General features: G+C 43.1%; 1 protein-coding gene across 1 annotated transcript in view; it reads right to left on the bottom strand.

Moving 5' to 3' along the window:
* The window catches only part of LOC126356065 (large neutral amino acids transporter small subunit 1), a 341,790-nt gene that overhangs the window by 52,731 nt on the left and 275,397 nt on the right, over positions 1 to 13,662 (bottom strand). The gene's annotated exons all lie outside the window — the stretch shown is intronic.

The raw sequence follows: 13,662 nt of genomic DNA, 5'->3' as shown, positions 1-13,662 counted from the left end.
CCTCTGACATATGAAGATGACTGTGTAAAATCTACATGACATATGAGGTGTTATCCAGAATAGCCAAGAGTTTGACTGTAAAAGTCAGAAAACTAGACTTACATCCTAATGTCCTCTCTCACCTTCTAACTAGTCACATTAGGCATTTATTTAGTGGTCCCAGTGATGTTCAGTGTGTTCAGGATCTGTTGCAGTTCAACTTGCATGTTTTAAATTCAATCAATGCAATTTTCATCTTCAGGAACAGGTAGAAATCACACAGGTATAGGTCTTGTGAGTAGTGGCGGTGGGGGACCATTGTCTTTTTTTTTTTTTTTTGCTGGGAATTCCTTTATAGTGAGAAGAGGCGTGCGCAGATGTATTGTTATGGTGCACCAAACAGTCTTTCTTTTTCTGTAAATCTGGCAGTTATGCCAAATACTTTCCCTCAGTCACCTCAAAACCTCACAGTAAAACTGCCCATTGACAGTCTGACTAGGTGGACAAACTCCTTGTGCACTATTCCTTGAATGAAAATTTTTTTTAATAAAAGCATTGGTTTCATGTTGTGAACTTGACAAGCTGCTTTCAGCCTGGGAGAAGATGGCGTTTTCTGTTGCGACGAGTGCTGCTTCATTTCAGGGTCATAGCTATAGATCCAAGATTCATCACCTGTTATTACACTGGATAAGAATTCCGAGCACTCTTGAACTCTTTGTTACAGTTCAGTGCAAGACTGAATCCTGAGGGTTTGTTGATCGATGCTGAGAAGGAACAAACTTCACTGCAATTTGTCTCATGTTCAGTTCTTCAGCTAGAATTTATTGACATGTACCATAAGGCAGGCCAAGTCTGTGACAAACATTGTGAACTGTCTGCCTCTGGTCTTTGTGAATCACTCCATGTAATTTCATGGTCATTTGCGGTTTTGTTCAGATTGATCATCAACCAGAATGGGTAGCACCTTCTAGAAAAATGTCATATCAGTAAACAGAGCATTCCTACAGGTTTAGATTTGTAATACATGCCATGGTCTAACTTCAGAGTGCACCACTGAACATGTAAAATTACTGTGTATTGTCACAATGAGTTAATCATGCCTGCATATAGGCAAGCCAATGAAGAGATTTCCGTAGTGGGCTGCTGCTGTTGCACCTTTCCGAGCAATGAATTGTGGTCACGTATAGACTTTTCCCACATCGCCAATGGTCCCCATATTGAGCACCTGTAATGCGAGTTTAAGACTTAGAGAGATTCTCTATTCACTGACAGGTATTTTTGTATGTCTTTTAGTTTTCACACAGCTGTTTTCCATAAACTGGAGGTACTTATGTATAAGTTTGTAAAAGATGACAAATAAGTTGATGTGCAGAGTGCATGTAAGAAAAACAGTCAGAAAGTAAATGACTTTGGTTGGAGGATTAGTTCACTGCAAAAAGGGAGAGAAATTAGGATTTAATGCCCTGTGAATGATGGGATCATTAGAGACCTAACAGAAGTTCAGAATGGGGAAGAATGGAGACGGATATTGGCTGTGTGCCTCTCATAGGAACTGTCCCAGTTAGTTCAATGTAATCAATACATTTTTCAATGAGGTACTGTCCACTATCTGAAGAAGAAGAATTAATTTTTATGGTCATATAATCATGGTTGTCAGAGGAAACTGGCCATGGTCTATTCAAGGGAACCATTCATCTGGAAGGAAACCATGTAAAACATAAATCTGAAAAGGTCCCACTTCTTCCAGGTGGAAGTCCTGTACATCAATCACTATGTTTCATAAATACGAACTGTGTGAGAAAGTACATTTATGAAGATGTATGAAAACTAATGCTCAACAAGAACCAATACTGCTGTAGAGCACATATAATAGAAATAAGGTTCCCTTTCCTTCATAAGGGGAGAAAAAACAATTGGTTTTCCCCACCATTAAAAATTACATATGGATAACATTTACCACATTTTGCTTTTTTGAATCACTACCCCAAGTTTCAACATCAATTTCACTTGACAATCAGTCTCACTTGCTACATGACTTAATTGTAAAACACTATTGTTAAGTGCATTCAATGCTCTGCAACAAAAATAAACTTGACCAAATTTACAGAATTGAATATAATGACCTATATTTTCGAATTCTATTCTCAATTTAAATCCAGTTGCATGATATTGTCCCATATTTGAGTACATATGACCCAAGTGGGTCCACGCAGCTTCTGTCATTATGGCTGCTTCAGACCAGATACCGAAGCTGTAGAACATGGCCTTGTGGCAAGAATTACATGCTCAGAACTTCATTAGGTTTGCTGTGTTGCACTGTATACACATGAAGTAGTTAAATTGCTCAGGTGATCAACATGTTCATCTCATTTTATTGTAGCTTTTCAGTAATGCCCGGAATTCGTTGAACATAATCTCTTACGAGCAACGCATTATTCACAAGTACTAAACTCTTGAATATTCTGACTATCAAAATGCCAATTTAATTTTTAATTTTAGTCCTGTAGATACCATGTTCTGTTACCTCTTTCAAGTATGATGTCTTTTTAAGATTTTGCTTCATTTTTACATGTTTGTGTAACTTCCAACAATGTCACAACAATTCATTTTTTCAATGTTGACAAGAAAAAGCAATGCTCTAGGTGAAATTCAATTACATTTCTGAAGAATATTGCAGTAGCTCTAAGATGGTAACACAGCAATTTTCCTATATCAAAGAATGTGATTTCTTAAAGAAAAACATAGTCAGTTTAAATTAATTATCTATCCTTTTCATAATTTCAATTCAAACTTTCTATTAAGTCCTCCATTAACCTAGTTCATTTGATAACTCGCTTTACGCATGTCACACTACCAGAAAAAAGTTAGTACACCTGGAAATATGGCATCAATTTTTATCTGATGACAACATCTGCCACTTGGGGGATAGTAGATGTACTGATAATTGTTTCAACGTCGTCAGTTTATGGCTGTATTAGTGGTCATGCAGAAATTCTCACACCCATAGACGAGGTTCTGATGTACATGCTGCACAGTCGCCCACAACTATCGTCGTATTTTAAGGGAAGCAGTGGCAGATCATACAGCTACCACAGCACAGATAAGATGATGATGATGATGTCGTCGTCGTCGTCGTCGTCGTCGACGTTGTTTGGATTGTGGGGTACTCAACTGCGTGGTTATCAGCGCCCATACAAATTCTCAACCTTTGCTCTGTCTAATCTCGCCACTTGCATGAATGATGTTGATGAAATAATGAGGACAACACAAACACCCAGTCATGTCAAGGCAGGTGAAAATACCTGATCCCACCAGGAATCGAACCCAGAACCCCGTCCTCAGGAAGCGAGAACGTGACCACAAGACCACTAGCTGCAGACAGCACAGATAAGAGGGCTAGTGAGCCCTGATGTGTCAACATGAACAGTTATTAACAGTGGGACTATGGGCATGCTCACCTCTAGCCTGTCCACCATCGACATGCACAGCTCGACTTGTGCCATCAGACGATCACCTGGAAGATGGAAAGGCGCGGCATAGTCTTCAGTGAAAGTGATGGTCCTTTGCACGAACTATGTGGACCTGGTGAGCACTGTTTAGAAGAGTGCTTCCATACAGGACACTGGCCCAATCCCAGACCTTGCAGTCTAGGGTACAATAAGCTACAACTCTCGTTCAACTTTGGTGTTTCTTGAGGGGATGCCAACTAGCACTTGGTACGTAGAGAATATTGTTAGACCCATTGTTTTACTGTTCTTGAAGAATTGTCGTGAAACTCAATGTGCTCTGAAAGAGGTGCCAGCAACTTACCTGGCCAGCGCAGTCTCTGGACTTGTCTCCAATCGAGCACATACAGGATATGATGGAACAAGAAGCAATTCATGCGATATATCAACCTACAACTCTTACAGAACTACATGAAAAGGTCGAGCAGACATGGTATAACATATCCCAGGAGAGTATTCTCCGTCTGTACGATCGGCTGGATGCCAATTTGAGCACCGGGGAGGCTACACCGCGTACTAATATGGATGTTTCAGCATCGGTCGACACCTAATACCTCTGAACTGCTTGTGTTATTAATGTACAAATGTAATCATTTCATGTACTCCGCACCATTGTTGCAATAATAAATATTGAGGAACTGAAAACCTCTAAGTAGTACACTAATTTTTTTCTGACAGTGTACGTAATTTTTTTTATGTCATTTTATCAACATTTTCACGTCATTTTAGTATTAATTTTCCAGGTATTTGTAGATCTTAAAAATTCGGGCCCTGCAGTTACAGGTCATATTTCATATTCGTAAAGTAAATGAATTCTAACTAGGGGTAATTGCCCCCCTCCCACCACTGGCACCACCCCCTCCCCCTCCCGACCCAGCGAGTCACTGATTATATCGATGTGCAGCTCGATCACACAGGCGTTTTAACATCAGGCCGAAGTTTTTCTCCTCCTGGCGTTCGAAATAAACCACTATTTAGTCCAGCTGCTTTGTTCCCTCTGTATGTACCAATGTGTTCAGACTGCGACCCAATTTCTTCAGCTAAGCCACCATCACAGTCGTGACTGTCTGCAGACGAACAAATGGCCGTAATTTAGTAATCCGAAATCAAAAGGTAGCCAACGTCAGTGTCATTCCGCAAACAGTTATTTACGTCAACACTTGTGTCGGAGCGTCCTGAAATGTTTTAAAATGATGAACTCTTTCGTTATTCAGTGTACAAGTTACGTCAATGAACGTGCAGATGGCTGGTCATAGATTGTTCTTCCAGTCTGACACCGTCGAAATTCCAACTCCAAATCCAGTAGCATTGTTTTTCAAGAATTCTCCTTCGTCCATCCTATTCGGTGCACCATGAACACCAGCACCTTCTTTCCCTTTCAAGTCATTTTACACCCGCAACAAACGGGGCAATACAGCACTGTGCAACTTAACGTTAAGTCCAGAACTGAAACAGCCAGGATCCTTGTACAGTGGTTGGCTGTATCTTAAATGTAATGACTGTCGTCGACGATTGTTGCCGTTATTACTTCCAGAGTATCGAATGCTCTACAGTTATTTTACGAAACTTCCGGTTTAATGAGGGCCGGATAAACGAGGTTTCGCTGTAATTTTCACAGCCCGCACGACCATGGCACTAGCGTACTGTGTTGTCCCCGCAGGACATCAGCAGCTACACAGTTACAGAGAAATCTTATTCGCGAGAAATAACAAAATTTGGCGGAAACAGACGCGCGCGTACTGTCACAACATTCGAGAAACAAGAAGTGCCCACTATCTGGTAAGCTGGTGGTAGGTTGGTCAATTTAGCAATTGAAGGTCTGAAAGGCTTACTCGGTAAAGTGCGCTACCTAGCGGCGCTAACTGGCCGCTTCCTGCAAGGTCTGCGACCGCCTCCGCTCCACAAAGAGCTGCCAACAAACGCGGCTGGAAGTGGGAAGGAGGGCGGGAGAGCGGCAGGGACGATGGACGGGAAAACATCCCGACCTACTGTAGCGCTCCTGAGGGCTCCAGGACAATGGCCCAATCAGCTGCACTTATGCGCGTTGTGACTCACCGAGTGGCTGCCTAAGGAGACGTACATTACCTCAACAATTGAACAAAAATCTATGAGCATTGCTATTTCGGCTCATCTAAACTGTTCAGCTGGAAAGGTGCAAAAATAATCAGTTGCCGTAGGATTTTTTTGTATCAAATTTCCGCCATTTGATTGTAAATTGTTTGTTTATTTCACAATATCATGTTTTCAGCTTTATAGCCATTCTCAAGTGCATGCTGAAATATTACAATATATCTCACCTGCCTTTGACATGTCACTGTGCACAATGTCAGCCACATTATGTATCTTCACTATGCACTCACATCTTTAAATACGACAACTGATCTGTAAGTTGATGACATATCACAGACAGGTGAGATACATCGTAGCTTCTCAGAATGCACTTGAGAATGGCTATAAAGTCGAAATCATGACTGTGTGAAATAAAGTTTACAGTCATATGGTGGTAGTTTCTTTCAAACAATTCTACATGACTAGTTCCCGCACGAAGGAAAAAATCGTTAGTTGCCCTAGGGATTTCCAAACCGAACTTCGTTAACTTACTTCCACCTCACGTTATGTTCTAGCCCGTAAAAAAAACACTAGCTCGTCTTTGTTGTTGTTGTTATTATTCTTGTTCAGTCCGAGGACCGGTTGGATGAAGCTCACCACTCTACTATATCCCTTGAAAGCCTCTTCATCTCTGCGAAATTTCTGCAACCTAAGTACATTCGAACGCAGCAGAATACCATCCCCCTCTTCTGTCTACTTTCCTCTTCATTTCTGCGTATGTAGTGCTTCCCGCATCATTCATAATCTGCTGCGTGTATGACATCCTTGGTCGTCCCCAGCGATTCCTTCCCTCAATAGCTTCTCCTGACATTGTTTCAGTGATGGCACTGGGTCTTAAAATGTGCCCCAGGACGTTGTCGTCTTCTGTGGAGGCACATTCAGAGAGATCTGATTTCCTGTACACGTCTCAGCATCTTTTCATTGGTAGCTCTGTCTCTCCAGCTGATCTTTACTGTTCTGCTTCACCAATCCGCAGGGCATCTAGCTGTCTTCTCTCTTGTTTCCCTAGTGCCCAAGACTTCACACCCGTATAGGGCCACTCTCAAAACTAGTGCTTTCATAACCCGTTTCCTTATTTTAGTTCTTAAAAAAATTAAATGCAATTTTGACCTGCCGTATTCTGCACATAATTTCTTCCCGGTTTCTTCTATCCCTTGTAATCTTCCTTCCCGAATAGGCAAATTGCTCTATCATTTCCAGTTCCTCTCCTCCAATTCTTATTCTTAAAGGTTCATATTCTTCCTCAGCACGGCATACCGTTCTTTAATCTTTCCCGGTTCGATTCCCGGCGGGGTCAGGGAATTTTCTCTGCCTCGTGATGGCTGAGTGTTGTGTGATGTCCTTAGGTTAGGTAGGTGTAAGTAGTTCCAAGTTCTAGGGGACTGATGACCGTAGCTGTTAAGTCCCATAGTACTCAGAGCCATTTGAACCATTTTGAACCTTAATCTTTAGCTTGTTTGTTCTCATACCATACCGATTACAAAAAATACTTTCCACTGTACTGAGGATCTTCTCCAGATCTTCTTCTGTCTCCGTGACTACAATAGCATCCGTGTAAGCACGTCTACTTTCTCCCCATTAATTTTGCTTCCCACCTCAGCAGTCCAATGAACTTTGTCTATAACTTCCTGGATGTAAGCACTGACTACAATAGGTGAAAGAGCACATCCTTGTCTCACGACTTTTCTAATTTTTGCTTCTCGTTCCTGATGAAAATTTTTAATCACAGCCACTTCGTTCTTACAGAAGCTGTGTATCACCCGCGTGTCTAAAAAAGACTTGCTCTCTTCAGTACTCTGAACATCTCTTGTCGTGTCATGAATATCTTTTCTCCTCAGTTTGATTGAATAGCATCTCATTAGTTATCCAATCTACCCATCTGATCTTCAGCATTACTCTGTAGCACCTTTCAGAAACTTCTGATCTTCATGTCTGAACTGTTTAGTGTTCACATTTCACTCTCACACGAGACTACGCTTTAGACAAATACCTCCAGGAAATACTTCATAACACATTTACAATCGAAGTTAACAAATATATCATTTTTAGAAATGCTTCTCTTACTGTTCTACTCTGCATTTTATATCCTCTCTACTTCAGACACAGTCATATGCGTTGCTGTTCAAGCAAGAGAATTCATCCACTACTTTTAGTGTCTCATTTCCTAATATAGAGAGTATTTAAAGGCTTCAGATTTATAGCCTCTTAAACCAAGTAGCAAAGAGACATACACAGACAATGAACCCTGCTGACAAACGGCCCGAGAAGGCCGCAAACGTGTGAGCCTCCTGCAAGTGAGAGATGCCTAAGCTGCAGGCGCGCAATCCAGCCGGACTTCATCGTGGATATCACGCGCGTTTATACGTGTCAAGAAGAATTACGTACTGGAAGAAAGGAATGTTACGGATTTACGTCTCGTTGACAACAATGTAATTAGTGATGGAATAAACTAATTGATGAATGACAAGGAAGGAACTTTGCAATGCCTTTTTCATTGTAACCCTCCCAGTACGTGCTTCATGCGAGTTAAGGAGACTACGAAAATCTATATGTGGATAGCTGAACGGGGATTTCAACTACAGCCCTCCAGAATTCGAGTCCAGAGTCTTACCATCATGCCACGTTGCTTCCTATGTAATACAGACTCCAAATTCTAAAAGTCTGAAATTTATGGTTTGTTGAAAGTGCTTCTCTTCATTTCAGCCTGCTTTTACCATGTTAGATGGTTTCACGCACGAAGGCGGGGTTTATTCCTCTTATACAAAGACAGTACGTTCTTGGGGTCTATTTCAAACAACGATTCGTCAGAGAACCAGACACGGCTCAGTTTGAAATATTTCCCCCCAAGATGTGCTTACAAACAATTTATTCAGGTACACTGGTTCCACATTATTAACAGAATGTACCAAGGGATTCCGTGCATAAAAGACAACAAGAACCTGGCCGAAACCGATTGATTTGATATTCCGGGTTCTGGGGATATTTTTTGCAAGTTTACCGTTCTTGCTCCTCACAATTCGTAGAATCAGTTGAATGCATCACCTCTGTCTGTATCTTTTCCTGGAAAACTGTGTTCCATTGTTTGAAGAGCGTTGACTGTCTTAAAATAATACAGAGACAGCATTTTTAGCCTCACACTTTGGCTGTAAACTACTATCCTAGCAATATCTTTCCAAGTCACCCGTTCTTAGTAATCACGTTGCTGCGACATTACACCTGTTTTACTGAAACCGAAAGGAACGCCACCATACACCGAGGACTTCTTTAAGATATAATATTTCATTAATGCCCCAGTTATCATTCACACATTTTGCTGGCGCCTATATATATATATGATACCGGCTTCGACGTCCCCAGAGGTTATTTTCGTCATCAATGTACACTCGCTCTACGATGTCAATATGAGACACTCTACGTTACCTTAGGCAGCTAGTCAAACTATGAGATACCCATGGCGTACGATGATTGTCAGTGTCCTTCATAAAAATCTCTACCAATTTGTTTGTGATCTGTTTGGCAACAAATTCCTTGGAAAATAATGAATCGCGCCCTTGTATTGGATTTTGAGCGCAGAGCATGTTTCAGTTAACAGTGGCGCTACAAATCTTAGATTTTGCGACAAACTGCGTTTCTCGATAAAAACTTAGTGTTTCCCACCATCGCAGTCATCACCTTCAGTGATTGGCACTATTACTTCCATACTGATTTCATCACTGTGCTTCACGTATTTAGTTATAGACAGAACAGTGAACAAGTCCTTTCCCTTTCTTTTGCTCTGCCTTTATCCCGCATTGTGCGCAGGGTCAAGTAGGGATTTAGCATGGTTAATTTTAAGGGATGGCCGGATGCCCTTCCTGCAGCCACCCCATACCCCTTGGGACGGAATTAGTGTACCCCAGCTGTCTGCATCCAGCGTAAATTGTGAAAGAGAGTTTCAAATGTCTGCGAGTCGTGTAACTGAGGTGGGACTTGGGGACCAGCCTGGCATTCACCTAGTAGGATGTGGAAAACCGCCTAAAAACCACATCCAGGCTGGACGGCACACCGGCCGCCGACGTTAATCCGCCAGGCTGTTTCGATCCGGGGCCGGCGCGCCTACCCGAGACCAGGCGGGTACAGAACAGTGAATAAGTATCGGACAAAAATATGAAAACACAGAGAGAAATGCATGCTTGAACATAAGTGCACGTGGTAGCAAGTTGCAGGTTACGCTGTTACACCTTAACACGAATGGCACCTGTGCGGAGTCCTCATTACGTTGCACGTATCGGTCGTGGTCAGAACAGTGTCCTGTGTGGTACCTTATGTTGGAAGTAAGTGAATTCGAAAGTGGGCAACTAGTAGGTGTTCGTACGGTGGGTGCTTCCGTAACCAGAGTAGCCGAAGTGTTTTATGCCTCAAGAGGCACTGCACCGCACACAAGGAAAATAGAAAACACGAATCGAACGGGTGTGTGTGTTGAGCGATCGCGACAGACGCTCATTGAATACTGAGACAAAAAGTAAGGGGACGACAGCTGAAAAGTCACTGCGGAACTAAAAGTCACATTCGCGAATCCTGTCAGCGCCAAAACAACATAAAGGGAGCTCCAGAAGCTGAAAATGGCGGGGAGAGCTGGGAACTACAAAACCTGACGTCAGTAATGCAAATACCCGTATTATGAAAACGTAGTGCCGAATTGATAAAAGCTGGATTGTTATTCGGTCGAATGAGTCTCGTTTCGCACTGTTTCCAACTTCTGGCCGAGTTCACGTCCCAAGAGTGAAACGTTGCTGGGGCTCGGTGATGCTTTGGGCAGCCATATCGTGGTATTCTGCGAGATCGCATCACTGTCAAGGGTTATGATCCATATTGCCTGATCAGATTCATCACATGGCACAATGTGATGCTGTGGTCCAAGGCGACGCCTTTTCACACAGATCGCATCGTCCAAGACTTGTTTTGTGAGTACGAGGATAAATTGTCGCATCTCCCCTGGTCAGACCTCAGTCTTATTGAGCCTTTGTGGTCTACTCCGCAGAGAAGAGTGGGCGGTCGCTATCCATCTCCATAATCGTTACCTGAACTGTACACTATTTTGCAGGAAGAATGGTACAAGATTTTCTTGAAAACCATACAGGACGTACACCCCCGGTCAAAAGTTTTCGACGACCTGTCACAAACTACGGATTTGTGGTTAAAACAGAGATTTTGTTTCGAATACTGTATCATATCCCCATTCTGATAACAAAACAAGTATAAGCGCCTTTGTTGTGTATGTGGTTGTTGGCATAGAGCGGCACTGATGAGTATCCACAAGAACATTGTCGTGCCTTTACCTAAGACGGTACCATTTGAATAGCAATCATGCCTTCAGCTGCCTGTGTAGCAATCAGTTCACACTACTTCATAGTACGTTGTCTGATCTAGTAGTGTGTTTGTATACGTCATAAGTTTCATACCGTATTACCTGCTAATGTGACGGAAGCAGGAGACTGGAATTGAGAAACGTGATGTACTAGTAGCTCTGCGTCAGGAGGGCATTGCAAATTTCCTTCCATGTCATTCATCAATTACTCCGATATGGATCCCGAGTGACATCAAACATGGAAGATCAGTTCATGTGTGTACAGAGTAAACGTCATGGGACACTTACTGCACCTGAAATTCGCGAGAAAGTAAATTGCTTGCGAACAACTAATCTCAGTCTCAACAGTGCAACGCCGTCTGCGTGAACAAGGTTTAATGGGGTGCATTGCGAAATAAAGATTTCTTGGTCGCTAACAAAATAAGATGAAAAAACTACAGTGGGCACAGCAACATAAGAACTGGAAAGTGCGTCGATGGTACGAAGTGTTACTCACGGACGAATCCAAATTTGAAGAGAAATGTGAGGAATTGAAGAGTATGTCAGTCACATGAGTTAAATCCTAATGAAGTCTTAAGACTTGAACTTTACAGGGAGGTCAGAAAGCCGATATCATCTAATTTACAGACTTGTTGGCCTGCAATATCTGCAAAAACGCTATAATATCTGAATGGCAGGAGTTCGTGCAGATCTTTTGACGGCAAAGAATTGGTACTTTGTAGAGGCTAACATCAAGAAGCAAATTGTATTTTACTTAATGATAGTTGGTCTGCTTAATTTGTACGACGCGTCTACACATTTTCAGAGTATGTGACCGCATATGGCCTTCCTCAGATTGGCTACATGGTTCAAGTGGCTCTGAGCACTATGGCACTTAATTTCTGAGGTCATCAGTCCCCTAGAACTTAGAATTACTTAAACCTAACTAACCTAGGGACATCACACACATCCATGCCCGAGGCAGGATTCGAACCCGCGACCGTAGCGGTCACGCGGTGCCAGACTGTAGCGCCTCAGATTGTTTTGCTTATTAACAAAGCGGTCCCAGACACTGAAAAACTTTATTGACGGTTACAACAGCCGCAAAAGCCTGCGTTTACATGAAGTACACAGCTTTTATCATGTGAGATCGAAACTTTTGACTGGAAGCTATTTCGAATGCTAACGATTTTCCTACACCGTATTAGGCATGATAGTATGTTGTGTTTTTGGTGATTCCATATTTTTGTGCGTCCACTATTTAAAAGCTCAAGCCCTCGATTTCTATGATGAGGAGTTCGTAGTTTATTGCACTAATTCGTGAGAGACGCATTCAGAGTATTGGGGGCGACAGTGAAATTTGTGATTTCGGTGAAGATAGGGATGGGAGTGAAGGGAGGGGGGAGGGGGCAATCAGCCCACGCTCGCCTGAGGGGGTGGCAGCCGCGGTCCGTACTGACGAAACGTTGCGTCAGCCGCAGCAGCAGCCGCAGCGTGGGTGGAGAGGTGGGTGGCCGGCTTACGTCACCCCTCTGCTGTGCGCTCTCTGCCTCCCTAACGGAAGAAGGATGTTGGCGTGAGGAATCTTCAAGTGCAACACCCACTTTCGCCTCCATTTCGTGTCAGATCCGAATTTGACCTTTTATAATCCGAGAAGTAATCGAGAAACATTAATAAACTTGAAGTCAACGTAGTCCCATACTGAGGTAATGAGCGTAATGGAGCAGATGCAGTATCCTGTATCGCTGTTCGATGCAAGGATCTGCCAGAGGTGGTTCGCCGTTGCCTCCCTCCGACCTGTTATGAAGTGTCGAGTCGTGTGGATGAGTGATGAGCGCTTGTACCATAAGGTTTGTGTTGAATGGATGTAAGGAAGGAAGAGGATGAAACCCTGAGCAGGCAGGTAGCCCACTCTTCTCAAGTATCACTAAGGGGGCCGTAGGGCTTAATGTCCCCATCCGACGGACGGATCACAATCTAACAGTGGTATACACCATCAATTCATGAGACGTTACGCAGAAGTTTGGATTGTAATCCAGAACATTGGTGCCATCTCCCCTCCGCTTACTGAGAAATACTAGTAGTGAAAATTTTCCAGTACAGGATACGATGATGTTTCGGATTGTGGGACGCTCAACTGCGCTGTTATCAGCGCCCATACAAATTCCCAACCTTTGCTCAGTCCAATCTCGCCACTTTCATGAATGATGACGATGAGAACAACACAAACACCCAGTCATCTCGAGGCAGGTGAAAATCCCTGTCCCCGCCGGGAATCGAACACGGGACCCCCTGCTCGGGAAGCGAGAGCGCGACCGCGATACAGGATACGAACCGGTGTACCTCAGTTGACCACCACTGCACAGCTGTGCGTTACCGACCTCGGTATGGGGGCGAGTCGGCTAAATTTATGGTGTGTATTCTTTATTCCTACTGTTCACTTTCTACCACGGTATTGAAGATACATTTTAACAGGCGACCAACAACCTGTACAGTGTCACAAATCACTCATTCAAATGGCTCTGAGCACTATGCGACTTAACTTCTAAGGTCATCAGTCGCCTAGAACTAATTAAACTCAACTAACCTAAGGACATCACACACATCCATGCCTGAGGCAGCATTCGAACCTGCGACCGTAGCGGTCGCTCGCTTCCAGACTGTAGCGCCTAGAACCGCACAGCCACTCCGGCCGGCACGTATCACCCGTAACTCGAAATTAAGGTTATACGTACAGTACAA

Source organism: Schistocerca gregaria, chromosome 3, assembly GCF_023897955.1.
Source record: "Schistocerca gregaria isolate iqSchGreg1 chromosome 3, iqSchGreg1.2, whole genome shotgun sequence".
Lineage (NCBI taxonomy): Eukaryota > Metazoa > Arthropoda > Insecta > Orthoptera > Acrididae > Schistocerca > Schistocerca gregaria.
The sequence above is the reverse complement of the archived record's forward strand: the minus strand, read 5'-3'. Positions and strand labels throughout refer to the sequence as shown.